This window comes from Anser anser (assembly GCF_964211835.1).
Source record: "Anser anser genome assembly, chromosome: 1".
In the NCBI taxonomy this organism is placed as follows: Eukaryota; Metazoa; Chordata; class Aves; order Anseriformes; family Anatidae; genus Anser; species Anser anser.
Genome location: NC_139720.1, coordinates 149,879,591 through 149,893,808, shown reverse-complemented (window position 1 = coordinate 149,893,808; position 14,218 = coordinate 149,879,591).

Sequence of the window (14,218 nt, the reverse complement as noted above, 5' to 3'; positions counted from 1 at the left end):
ATGACTCTTCATATAAGAAAGGATATGCCAGTGCCTGCATAGGTTTAACTTGGATTAAAAAATAAAATAGCTGGGGTTGGTCTTTCTTTTCAACGGGATCCCTGAGCAGAAAGTTGTTTTACTCACACGAATTAAAATGAGCCATCCTTCAGAGTGTGGGCACAGGGACAAGAGCTTTTCAAAGCTGCACAACTGTTTGCTTGCCCTGTTTGTTTGGAGAATAGCTTTTCTTTCTGCATGACTGAGCTTGTAATACGAAGAAGGGCCCACTGCTCCGACGGCGTTCCAGTTCTGCACGGGGAGAAGTGGGCACCTGAGAAGCACTTGCAAAAGCCAGAGAGATGACCTGGGGGCTGTGGCTGGAGTTTTACACACAGCTGAGCCAGCAGAGTTGTCCGTGGCTGGCTAAAAGGAGCTGATCCCCCATGTCTTGCTGCTGGCCACTCTGTCCTACTGCCTGGCTTGCATGGATAGCATCTTTCAGACCCTCTCCCAGGCCTATTTACCTACTGAAATGGCAAAACCTCCCCAGTGGTTTTGCTTGCAAAGGAGCCTGGCATGTGGCATACCAAGCAGAGGTGGTGGGAGGAACCTTGGCCAGGAGACGCGATGGGAACCATCCCTGTTTGGCAGCGGTGGGCTGTTACGTTGGATCATGCCATCGTGTGAAACATTACCCTAAGACAGCTGCAAAAGGAGGAACAGCACAGACGGGAACCTGGAAAGGACAAGGCAAAGCAGCTTCTACCTCACTGTGACTTTTCTGATGTGACAGCGGCTTTAGGAAGCTACCACTGGTGAGAGAAGAGTGGGAAGAGCAGCAGCAGTACATGCAGGTGTAGGTTCAAGGCACAGCACAAAGACGAAGAGGCAGAGTGAAGACCCACATGATATCTCTAGTGGGGTGTCTTTTCAAGAAAAAAACAGGATCCAGAAACAAAATACAGCTTCCTATACAGAGAGTGAAGCACAAAACAAGTCCTCTGGGCCACCAGGAACTCATGGGACTGCCTGGACAATATCTCTGCTGGCTCCGGGAGCTGCTGCAAGGTCCCTGTGTCACTGCTTGGCTGTCTCCTTCCTGGTTCATAAGCTGTGGTCTTTTGTTCCTCACGAAAACGGCCCACAGGATATCCACGACAGCTGCAAGGACAAAGGGCTGTGCAGTTCCGGGGCAGGTTCCCAAACTGCTCCACGGGAAGTAACATTGCTTGCATGCAGTGCATGGGAACTGCTTTCGGTAGCAAGGGATGCTGTAAAGATGGAGCCTCCTGCCCAAGGGAGAGCATCAGAGCCTGCTGCTACTTTGCCATGGAAATTTTAGTCCATGAAGTCCTGTTTTTCAAGTGACAAGAGAAAAGAGGCTCTCAAAGTAGCCTTTGATGAAGTGCTTCACCTCAGAAAGAGAACCACCTTACAGAATCTTTTCCGAAACACGTTAAGCAGCTGGAAAAGGCTAGATTAAAAGCGACAGCTTGGCTTTTGCTTAAAGCATATGTGCTGAGTGCAGCTGCATGAATTTCACCCGTGATTCAAGGGCTGGCCAGTGACAAGGTTAGAGTTAGGTTAGGGGAGAAAACCTTGGTCAGATCTAGAAATCCCTGATGACCTGAGGCACAGTGGTCATAGATTTTCTCCTTACACCTTTACTCTCGCTCTCTATCCCCCTGGTATTTCTTCAGCTGATATCGATCTATATAAGACGTATAAAGCAAATAACTGTATTTAACAGCCCTAGTTGTGAGCAAAGAGCTCTTTAAAATCTCAGAATGTGAGTCTACAATGTTCACCCTCAGGCAGGAATCCCATTAATAATTTAAGGTGTCTGTATGCGATTGAACAGTAATGGTAATTTTCAGCTACAAGGGATCAATCTGGCAGTGTACTCTAAATCTCTGCATACTGTAGAGACAGTGCTTCTCTGGGAAAATCCCATCTTCATGTACAGGGAGCTCTATAAAATTGCAGCAATTTTTCTCTATGTCTCGTTTTATAAAGTCTTTTTGCCAGCAGAACTGCTGTTGGCTTGTCCTGCAGGTCTCATGCTCCTCAAATGTCAAAAGCCCCAGAAATACAGGGCACTGGCCTCAACATGGCTTCGTGGCCAGCAGTGCCAGATCCGCACAGAGCTGGCTCACCTGCTGGGTCCAGTCCAGGACACAGCTATTTATCAGTCATGGAAGGCTCAGGGGTGCGGTTACCTATCAGACAACTCACTGCTTCTGCAGGACTTGCAGGATCACACGGCCAGGACTTTGTGTGAAGCCTTGGGCCCAGGCACCCCAGGCTGCCAGTCCTGGCCTACCTACTCCCCGGCCTACCTTTCAGAAGGCCGCCAGGCCACTGGCTTGGTTGCACAGCAGGATCCGAGGGGACAAATCCTTGGTGGGTCCATCTCCAAGATCAGCACGGATCCGTAGGACACATCCCCACTGTAGGCCTTGGGCTGCCTCCCTGCTGCCGCCCACGTGCTCTTGGGCTCAGCCACCACGTAACCAGACGTGGCTGGCACTGGGACAACAAAAAGCTGCCTGGCAGACAAGGCTGATGGGGAAAAAATAAATAAATAAATCACTTTTTACTGGATGCCTCTGAATTCAGCATGCCTCAACAAAGATTATTATCACTAATTAGGCAGAGCATGCTAACAATGCTCACATTTGGAAGCACGGTTTCTCAATGAAAGGGAAAATTAAATAGGATGCCATCAGAGAGCTTCAGACAAAGAGAAAATGAGGCCAGTCCAAACCAGAAAGTTTTCATCAGAGAATAGATGAATAGATTAGGTAATTTATTTTGTTGTACCTAGAACATTAATACGCATTAAGTAGTATCGTGGTTTGCATTTCCAGTGGAAAATGGTTTCCCTCCTGCCCTCAGCTCTTTCTTTGCTTGGGAGGTGAGTCCAACCTACGTCCAACCCTTCCAGCAACCAGAGCTCCCCAGGCGATGCTAAAACACCTGAATAAGAAATATGGCCTGAGGAACAGGAAACCCTCACAGGTTCCTCACCCACTGTGGTGGCTTTACCCTGCTGGGCAGCTGAGCTCCACCACAACCGCGCTCTTGCTCCCCCTTCTCAAAGGAAAACGGGGAGAAAATACGATGGAAAGGGCTCAAATTTTGAGATAAGGACAGGGAGATCATTCAACAATTATCGTCATGGGCAAAACAGACTCAGCATGTCTCAGGTCACAGCCATGAAGACAGTCGTGGTGGAGGTGAGAATCAGGCTCACTGTTTTGCCTCTTCAACAGCAGCAAACTGCAGAAGTCCATCTGGAATTCAGTTTGCAGTCACAGGCATTTAGGGTGTTCAGTGTCAAACACCAAGCACCTGCCCATTTGCTGTTACGGCAGAAAGCAGGGGACTGAAAAAAATGCTGCTGATTGCAGGTGGTGCTGGGATAAATCCCGCAGGCCATGACTTCTGCACAGCACAAATTGGGGAATTTTATCCGGCAGATTCTGCTTCAAGCTATTCCCACGCCAAAATTATTGCATGCTTTCAAGGCAGTCACCCGTCTTTGAACAACCTTTTCAGGCAGTCACTTTCATTCTCCTACTGGCTGAAGGAACAAAATCATAAACAGGTGTATGAGAAAATCATTGCTTCAGCAATAGCCTCGCATATAACCAAGCTGGTGGGAAGAAGTCACGCAAAAAAAATATGTATGTCTGTAGTTAGAGATAACAGTTGCCAATAAAAGCTTCAGGCAGTGTCACTGAAGCTATATATTATCCATGGAATTTACAGAATTTATTTTAATTTAGCAACTTACCCAAGAATATGAACGAGGTAAATAAAAGGCTACAGAGGAGCAGTAATAACAGTTTCTGTGTAAGGGCTGATGGAGGCTTGAGGCAAGGCACTAAATACCTGAAGATAGTGGGGAGCAGCTCGTGGGTTTCCCAAAGTGTTGTGCGCTGCACGGGGAAGGCAGGAGCTGGCTTCCACAGCCTTCCGTCGACGTGCTGCATTGCCCTGAACACATGGGCGCTATCCATGTACTTCTCTTCAAAATAGAGACGGGATGATGCATTTTTTCCAGACTTCTCAGAAATTCTCAGGTAACAAGTTGATGGTTTTTAAAAACAAGTATAGATATTTATCAGCTGTTCCAAAAATGGTGGATTTTGTTTGTCCTCTCACCACTGTTATTTTTTAAATTTTATTTTCCAAGCGCATTGCAGAGGATGAAAGAGGTAGAGGCATGAGAGGCTGGATTCTCACAGCCCTGCTGCAGGGCTACAACTTTCCACTAATAGAGACCTTTATTTTTCAATCTCCCTTTCTTTCCCTCTCTTTCTCTTCAGTTAGCTGCTAGTTGTCTCTTTCATTTCGTAGCTTTCCTCAGCCTAACTGAGATGTAACCCTTGCAGATCTTGTTCCTTATAACAGGGAGCGAGACAGCCCTAGCTACTGAGAGTGTTACCCTACATCTCACACAATTCCTTCACTCTCCTGCTAAAGAGATCAGCTCATTGTATGCAAAATACATGCAAGGACTGCTGGGGCAGTGACAAGGATATGTGTAAAAGAGCTCTACTCTGTGTCAGGGTGCTTCACCTACGCTACCTCATTCAGCTCCTGCAAAGGAGAGTGTGGGTGGCCCCATGGGAAGGTGCTGCGGGAGGCCAAAAGCTGTTCCTTTCAGGTGTCTCCAGACCCTGTCCTTACTTTGTGTGTGAATGGGGACTCCTGTGCACCCAGCAGGGATTGCCGAAAAATCAGGTTTGAGTGAAGGTCCATCCTGGAGCTGCAAAGTGCAGGGCTGAACAGCAGCTGTGGTTCCTTGGACACAAAAAGGGATGGGGACCCCTGAGCACAGAGGTTCAGGGAGAAGATATCTGGTGATCCTGGCCAGACACCTTGGTCTTGGCCACAAACCAGCAACAACTGGAGATATTTTGAAGCTGATACTGGGAGTCAGCCTGGTGTAAAGCAGGTGAACGTAGAAGGATCTTTGCTGCAATGTGTAACAGGACTTAGAGACAGAGGAAGGTTTGTTGTTTTTTTTTTTCTTTTTTTTTTTATATGAGTGTATCAAGATATCTAACTGCCTAGACTTCAGTCTTTGGTTCTGCATTTTTTTTCTGAATACTTGAAGTTTTTAATTGCTACCATCCTATTATATTCATATGTTTAACATTTTAACTAGCAATTCCATCTTACAGACACAAATTTATTTTCCTTCTTGGTAAATTTAGCAACTGTCTTATTCTTTATGCTACTTTTTCCCTATGTTGTGATTAGCAAATCTGCACTTACCCACTTACTGTGGGTAAGGCATTCAATTGTAACAGAGGGAACCATACAGAGTAATTTAATGCATCCAATACCATAAAAACCTGCTAACATTCGCATCATGGGAAGCTTAGGAAAAATCAAGACCCACTATCGCAAAAAAAATGAATCTGCAGTTGCACTGGATCTTCTGAAAATGAGACTTCTGGCTTAAAATATCTTGTAAAACATATTTGAAATTCCAGCTGGCTTTGATAAAAGCTATAGGAGTTCCTCTGACAGAAATGGGCTAAAAGGGATGGGAAGGATGGTATGGACTGGGTGATAAGATGCATGCTGATAATCAGAGATGAGAAATCAGTAGAAATTGTGCTTATGGACATAAACAGCTGTTTCGTCCCAATTCCCAGTTTCCTACAGCAGCACCTGTTCCTTGAGCTCATTTGTGTTCATCTTCCTTCTTGCTTCTAGTATATGCAAAGTTGGTCTTGCTTTGGGCTAAATACATTCAAAAGTTGCAGAAACAGTTCTCTATTAACAACAACATCAACAAAACCAATAAATTGCAGGAAATCAACAAACTGCGGTTTCACAGGCACGCTACCACAATCAAGACAAATGCCAGCTGCCAGTCTGTGCTCCCCTGGGGAGGAACAAGGCCTCTCGGGGCACGCAGAGAAAGAGGGACTTGCTCACTCGATCCTTGGCTCACGCCACCCTGCCACCAGGCTCACAGCTCCTATTTCTGCAATGTTTCTGGTCGAAATGCCCCTCTCCTGCTCCACTGCTTTGCCAGCTACTTGTACCTCCCCTCCGGGGTCCTGGAGCAAGAAAGACACATCACGTCCAGAAGCAGCTTGATACAGAGGACCTTCTCCCAAAACAGTCCCAAACCTTCCTGTTGTGGGTCAGCACACTTGTCGTGTGGGACAACCCCTCTTCTTGTATATGTTTGGGCATGCTGTGTGGTCAGTGATTCAGTCTTCAGTGACAAAGCCCAGGATATGAAGTCTGTGCACTGAGGCTAATGACATAGAGTCATAGAATCATAGAAAGGTTTGGGTTGGAAGGGACCTTAAAGCCCACCCAGTTCCAACCCCCTGCCATGGGCAGGGACACCTCCCACCAGACCAGGTTGCCCAAAGCCCCATCCAGCCTGGCCTTGAACACCTCCAGGGATGGGGCAGCCACAGCTTCTCTGGGCAGCCTGTGCCAGGGCCTCGCCACCCTCCTAGTAAAAGAATGTCTTCCATAGATCTAGTCTAAACCTACCCTCTTTCAGTTCAAAGCCATTCCCCCCTTGTCCTATCACTCCACTCCCTGACAAACAGTCCCTCCCCAGCTTTCCTGTAGGCCCCTTTAGGCACTGGAAGGCCGCTGTAAGGTCTCCCCGGAGCCTTCTCTTCTCCAGGCTGAACAATCCCAACTCCCTCAGCCTGTCTTCATAGGAGACGTGCTCCAGGCCCTGATCATCTTCATGGACCTCCTCTGGACTCGCTCTAATACACCCAAGTCCTTCCATGTACTTCTTGTGCTGGGGGCCCCAGAGCTGAACGCAGGGCTCCAGGTGGGGTCTCACAAGAGCAGAGCAGAGGGCGACAATCACCTCCCTCCACCTGCTGGCCACACTTTGGATGCAGCCCAGGATGCGGTTGGCTTTCTGGGCTGCAAGTACACATTGCCGGCTCATGTCAAGCTTCTCATCAACCAACACCCCCAGGTCCTTCTCCTCAGGGCTGCTCTCAATCCATTCTCCATCCAATCTGTGTTTGTGTGTTTGGGATTGCTCTGGCCCAGATGCAGGACCTTGCACTAGGCCGTGTTGAACTCCATGAGGTTTGCACAGGCCCACCTCTCAAGCCTGCCCAGGGCCCTCTGGATGGCATCCCTTCCCTCCAGCGTGCTGACCACACCACCCAGCTTGGTGTTGTCAGCAAACTTGCTGAGGGTGCACTCAATCCCACTGTCCACGTCACCAACAAAGATGTTAAACAGCACCAGTCCCAGTAGAGACCACTGAGGAAGACCTCATGTATGTCTCTTGGACAAGGTTCAACCCCGTAGGAAAAGCTTCATTGCTCCTCAGAGCCTGTAACACCAGCAGCTGAGCACAGGCAACTCACCCCCTGGCACATCAGGAGACTTCACCCACCTCCAAGCTCCTACAGGCTTGGGAGATCGCGCCTTGCACAGAGGGTAAGGTGCCAGAGGCACCAGTTCCTGACCCTCAGGTCCACGCCTATGGACAGTTTCATGCCATTTTCTCTCACCCTTTTCATCAAAAAATTCATCTTCTTTTCCACTAAATATGGTACCTTCATTGCAAATCTCCCTCTCCCCGAGGTTCAGGATTTACAAAAAGAAAACTGAGGTTGTGAGAACATATCACAAAGAAGACAAGCTCCATGTTGTTCTGGTCACAAGCACCGCTAAGATCAAAAAATTCCTCTGCTATCAAAGCTTATTTAGGAAACTCAGTGTTGTAGAGTGTTTCGGCATCAAACTTTTCCTACCACTGCAAGCATTTCAAACAGCTCTGCTCATATACAAATAGTAATATAAGACAGCAGCCAAAAATAGATGTCAGGTTTTGGATTTGTCTAAACTTAACCAGAAATGAGATGTGGGGAGCTGGGAATTTTGCTGAGGCACAGCAAACATAAAACATAAATCCTCAGATAAATTATACAACCCAGGGACTCCCTTCTCCTGCACTCCGATTAAGAAAAGAGTTAGGAAAACCAGTGATATATTCTCATCCGTTTGTATCTGACAGAAAAGAAATAACCATGGAAAACCTTTTTTTTTTTTTTCTGATGGAAAAAAAAAAAATCATCCTGCTAGACCCTAGGGCTGTAAGCTGGTGTCAGGATCAGTTAAGGGTGGGTTAAGTGGGCTCCTCTGCTTATTTGCCTCTATAGCACTGATTGCAAGGAGTGAAGCACCAGGCTCCTCTCCGATGCCTCAAGGGGTCCTTACAACTGAACCAGGAGTTAGGGGGTGTTTCCCTGGGAAATTCTGGAGAGCTGTGTCAGGGCGGAGGACAGGGAGGAGTTTCTGAGGTTACTTGTGGAGCTTTTCTTGCATACCCTGTCCTGTAAAGGCACACCAGCTCTATGTAATATTTTGACAAATTCAGTCTTGGCCCTGGTCTCGTTCTATGGCAGCAGAGCATTCTCCAAGCAATAGTAAAATGCAGATTTTGCATGCTGAATTCTCACTCTGATCTTAGCACTTTGTTTGCCATCACTATTGAGAACATTCCCTGATAACAAGATCACAGAATAACTTGGTATGGAAGGGACCATTGGATGGGATCTGGTCCAACCCCAAGTGCAAGCAGGTCCACTAATTCACAGCAATATATATTTGATACAGTTTGAATTTAAAAGTTTGCTATTTTGAAAGAAGCCCCACCAGCCCAGCCTCTGCTCTTGCACGAGGCTCATCCATCCATGCTGCAGCACTCACAAGGACGCTTGTCCTTGCTGAACTGCACATGGTCGTGTTGGTGCCCCACTCTGGCCTGTCCCTCTGGATGGTGGCCCACCATTTTCTGAGAAACTTGGTTAGTTATGGCTTGACGGTGAGTTGAAGGCAAACATAATTTTGTCTGTTTCTGCTCTGACACACTAAGTGGATCCTCAGTCTCTGACTTGCACAGACAAGGCTCTACGGCTTCCCTTGACACCTCTGCAGATGTGGGTGATATCTCCTGGTCAGCAGAGCCTCCTGTAAAATAAAATCTGTAGATGATATGACACCTTGGTAATCCACTTGTAACAGCTCTTCAATATTCTCCTGCATGGCATGACACAGTTGTGGCTTTGCAAGATTTTACTACCGCCTCTGCATATAATAGCCTCCAGCCCTTTTATCAAAACTAGCAGAAATGCACAAGTGCCACATACTTTGTATTTATCTTTTCAGGAAATTTGATGTTCTATTTCCCTTGAACCTGATTAGATATAACTCCTTTAAATCTTTTATAGACCAGGAAGGATTACTTCTGATATAGAAGTCCAGCTGTTCACCTCGCTATTGTACTCTCACTTCCACTCTTCACAAGTCCCTCTTCCTTTTGTGAAGGTTTCTTTGTGATGATTCTAAGAGCTCAGGCACAACAGAGCTCTCCTGACATCTTCTATATTCCAAGAAATATATATGTGTGTGTGTATGTGTGTGTGTGGACAACAAAGATTGAGAGTAATATCAGCAACTTTAATTTTAATACTGCTTTTGTCTTCTTGAAGCTGTCTCCAACCCAAGCAAGAAGAGGCTCAGTGGATAAAGAACTGAGACAAATTACGAAATGGATCAAACCCCGATAAAGCACGGAAATCAGTGCATCCAAACAATCCTGCTTCTGTCCTGCAGTAACAATATACCAAAATGATACGATCGTGATCAAAGTTTTTAAGTAATCACGACCATAGATTAGAATTGATTAAAGTTCAAGGCACATTACATTCATTTCCTTCTACTTTTAACATCCTCAGGGGGCACCTACAAACTAAAGCATTAAAGCTCGGGGGACTTTCCTGAAAGAGTTGCCCTTAATCTTTTAGTTGTTGAATAAAATCACTGTGTGGAACATGCATCTAACAATTCATCTTTTACTGATACGGTTCTCAATAAATTGTCTGCTCCCAAAGTTATAAGACTGAAGAAGTTATTATGAGAAAGGAGCATTTTATTTCAGATGAGACCATGCGAATCTCAAGGAGAGAGGAGGCTGGCAAAATGATAAGTCCCCTGATATATATCTTATAATTAACATAGCAGAACATCCCTTCCGGTATGCAGGTAAATCATTTATGCACAATTCACTTGAGTTTCTCATCCTTATCTCTAAAAAACATTTTTTTGCAAGTCTGATTTATTTTGAAAAAAAAATCAAACTAGTGAAGTGAATTGTATGACGACGGAGACGAGGGAGTTCAGGATGGGTAGCGCTGAGGGGACAGCAGTCATTTAAATTGCATTAATTCTTCCACAAAGTGAGAGTACAAAAGGTGACTCCATCTGTCTTCACCAAGTTTTTACGAGATACACTTGAAAGATCCGAGTTTATTTTAAGTATATAATTTTTTCATATGCTGAGTTAGCAGCCCTAGGTGTGTTGAACTCTGAGGGACTTACCGAGCAGCCAAATGCAAAATCATCTGGCTGTCTTTGTATCATGGTGCTTTCCCCAAGGCGTGAACGAGGAGCAGAAGTTCAGGCCCAGCTCGGCCAGAGGCCACGTGGCAAACTGACATCTCACCAGCATGAAGTCGGCTGCTGACTGCGTCTCCTGCAGCTCCCGCAGGTTGCCTCAGAGCCTTCAGTCCTGGCTGGTTACTTCCATGCAGTACTGCACGAGGCGTCATCACCTTATGCCAGATGGGTGTTACGCGGCCTTTAAAAATGGTTAGCTGAGGTACCAACCTCTTTCGGAGACGACAGAGCATTAGGACACATCATTTACTAACAATTTTAACGTAAGAGTCAGAAATTTAGGTGTAGTTTCTGAAAATTTGGTATCAACCACCTTTCACCTTCTTGCAGCTCCGCTGCAAGAGCGGGAAGGTCCTGCAGAGGGGCCGGTGGCACCCACCAGGGGTGGTGACCACGGCCATGGGCTGCAGGAACAAGCTACCCTGATAGTCAGGCTTCACCATGACAAGTAGAAGTCCAAGACTGCAAGAGCCTCCACCTTGGCCACTAACCCAGCTCCTGGTTCTGAGGGGGAAACAGAGGTACAGTAGCTTGTTTTTGGCTACTACCAACAATAAACGTTTGCCAGGAAAAGTAATCTAGCCACCCCAAACCCATGAGAAAATCTCAATACTGCCTCTCAGCCCTTCACAGAGATACTTCCTTTACTCCTGTGTTCTTCCTCACTGTGTCCTTCCTTTAACTTGTCAGACCTGGGACTTTGGTGGTACCTGGGAAAACAAGAAGCTGTGTGTAGCAGTCCTAGCTCACCTAGTTTTGACACAACGTTGAACGCTCACACTACTTTTGATATTTGGAAGCAGGAAACCCGTACCTCTTCTGGAGCTAGCACAAGGAGGTTTATGTCTAAGGATCGAATTGGCTTCGAAGATGATGATAAGTTTAACTAAAGCAAGGGAATGAATCCCAGCAATACTCGAATTTGCTTTGAAGCACTCCTGCTGAGAACTTTTTTTATTATATTCTATTAAAATACTATTTACAATAATTCACCTAGCTCTTGCATCTTATTACAATTTTAAAAGATTAACTAAAAATACCCTATGAAAAATACGACCAGTGGAGCAGTCCAATTCAATTGTATTTATTCTGCATGTTCCACAAAATTAGGACACAGTTAATCAGCGGCTGTGCTTAATTAGTAAGAAACCTATTTAAACCCAATGATACGCACGGCCAGGGTTGCTGCTGCTTAATGGAGACAGTAGTTCTGCTTAATTGGGATGCTTTCAGGTGACATAATGGTTGGAAGCGACGCTTTGCTCTGCTGTTTCAGTCTCGTGGTGGCTCTCTCTAGCTGTCCCACTAGGAACATTTTGCAGTGGCAGCAGACATTGCGCTTCAGGGGTTCCCTCCCTGCCTGCTCTTACCTTCTGACTTGTATCCTCAGCACCAACTCGTAGCTGCCCTGCTGCAGAACAAATCTGCCGCCTGAGGATGGGGACGACTCAAGTGTAAGGACTGCTACCAGCTCCCTCGACTTTGGCGTTGAAACTCTGTTTTTCATTAGTTGGAAGGATTTCATTGCCAGTTCAAGTGCTCAGTAACACAATAAGGACTTCCTGTGACATCTGTCACAGACCAGTGGCGGTTACAGTCGCCTGAATGCTTTCAGTGAAAAGTTTGTGATTCCTACTGCTATGACTTCCTCAACAAACATCTGCTGAATTTTGCATATTATATTAATCCTATAATATGGAATAGATGCTTATTAGCCTGTGGGAAATGAGTCAGAAGCCTCAGCTCAGCTCCTAGAAGAGAGCCTCCCTCTTTCTCAATCCTGTTGCTGGCAGTCGCGGTGGGAAATGGTCATCGAGAGATTCGGGTCTGATCTCAAACCTTCAGGTTATGTCCCCAAATCACAGCATTGTGTCAGCCAGCTGGGCAGCATAAGGAAGCTTGCAAATTAGCTGCACCCATCACATAGAGGCAAAGAAGATTGGCTCGAAGGATGGCATTTTCTCATGACCATTAAATAAACTCCAAACAACTACAAAAAATAGAGTTACTACATTTGTAAAGACAGCATTTTAGACAAGGTACCAAAGCCAGGACAAAGTTTGCATGGTATGAAGCATTTGGCAGTGTGTCGGTATAACACGAGACGGTTTTACTTCCATCAACAGAGAGTTTAACACCATGGCAGAGTACCTTGAGTTTAACTGAAATAGGCAACTGTGCTCACAGACTGAAACCAGACCTGTCAAAGGGTACAGCGCAGGTACAGTCAGCTGCCAGGGACAAGCAGCAAAACAAAGTTGCAGCCTAGGATACGGTGAGCCATGAAAATAATGCAAGTCTTGTAAAACTGTGGAAAAGGATGTAGCTCCATGTTGCTTTGCAGATCAGCGGCTGCCGTTTGCAACAGACTGAAATACACAACAGCACAGCAAGCCTTCAGCAGCTGGAAATATACTCATTCAAGGGCAGCATAAGCATTGCTTTATTGGTCCACCTTAAGCTGAACTTTCTTACCATGTTCCTTCGCACTTTTATTGTTTTCTTCTAGCTATTCACGCTCAAAATGCCCCACAGAGCCAACGCAGACATTTCACGAAAAAGGCTAAGGTCTGAATCTGTCTGCACCAGCTCCCAGATAACGTCTCACTGGGGTTCCACCAGTATAAGGTCTCCATGTCCTCAGCCACCCAGCAGCTGCTGAGAGGGCAACAGAACGGTAGGGGCAGCATAGACCACAAACATCAGGACTAGAGGTAACAGCAGCGCGTGGAGGGAGGAGCAGGTAAGACTGGTGTGTATGGAGAACGGAAGAAGGTTATCAGCAGATAAGACCAACACTGAACTGTGCCAGGAGCAGGAGACATGATCGAGTGGTTGTTTGGTCAAGGCAAAGGTGACCTGGTGTAACCTGACAGCCTGCAGTGACACACACACACACAGTGTACCTGTTCAGAAGTAAAACACAACTTCTACTTGTCACTGTGGGTGTACCTGCCTAGCAGGGAGCGTCCGTGCATGGTGGAGTGGTGTTACCTTGTGGCTTTTCAGTATACCTTTAGAGAACACTTAGTCCCTTCAACTGGATCCGGAGTTTTGTTTCTCCTGCTTCCAACAGGGAGACCTGCTGGAATACATCGGAATAAAACAGCATTACTTCAGTGGCATAGTGTGAGCGCCCAGGAAGCAAAACAAGACAGTTATGGATTTTAGGAAAGCTTTGTGTTCCAACAATTCCCAGCCCCAGCCTCCCGTACTCTTACGAGACCCTGCCCGACCCGGTGGATTTTGTGACCTCTCCCTCTGTGTTCGCTGCCTTCCCACCACCGGTCCCAGCCCTTTCTGCACTTACAGCTGAGGCCCGCAGGGGGATGACGGGACGAGATCAGCTCAGCCAGCGGCATGACACCCCTCCAGCCACGAGACCGCCTGAACAAACTTCACCACGAAGCTGTGGCGGAGGATCAGGACACCTAACCTACAGCACCGCACCTTCATTACAGCCATAGGATTTTGGTGTGAGGCGACCAAAAAGCGTGAAAACGCCCGCCCCGGAGCGGCTGCAGTAGTAGTCTGAAAACGCTGTCACGCAAAAGAACTTTCTGCTGATAACAAGCATGGAATAATTTTTATCCGCCGTGTAAAGGCATGAAAACAACTGAAGGAGACCAGCTCTACGCTATTGATTTTTAGACAAACGGCCGAGTCTGGAAGCGACTGCAAACACAAGAAGTGTAGCTGGACGGAAAGTTAAATCCTACTTTGGCTCTTCTACGCGCTTGTTTGTCACACG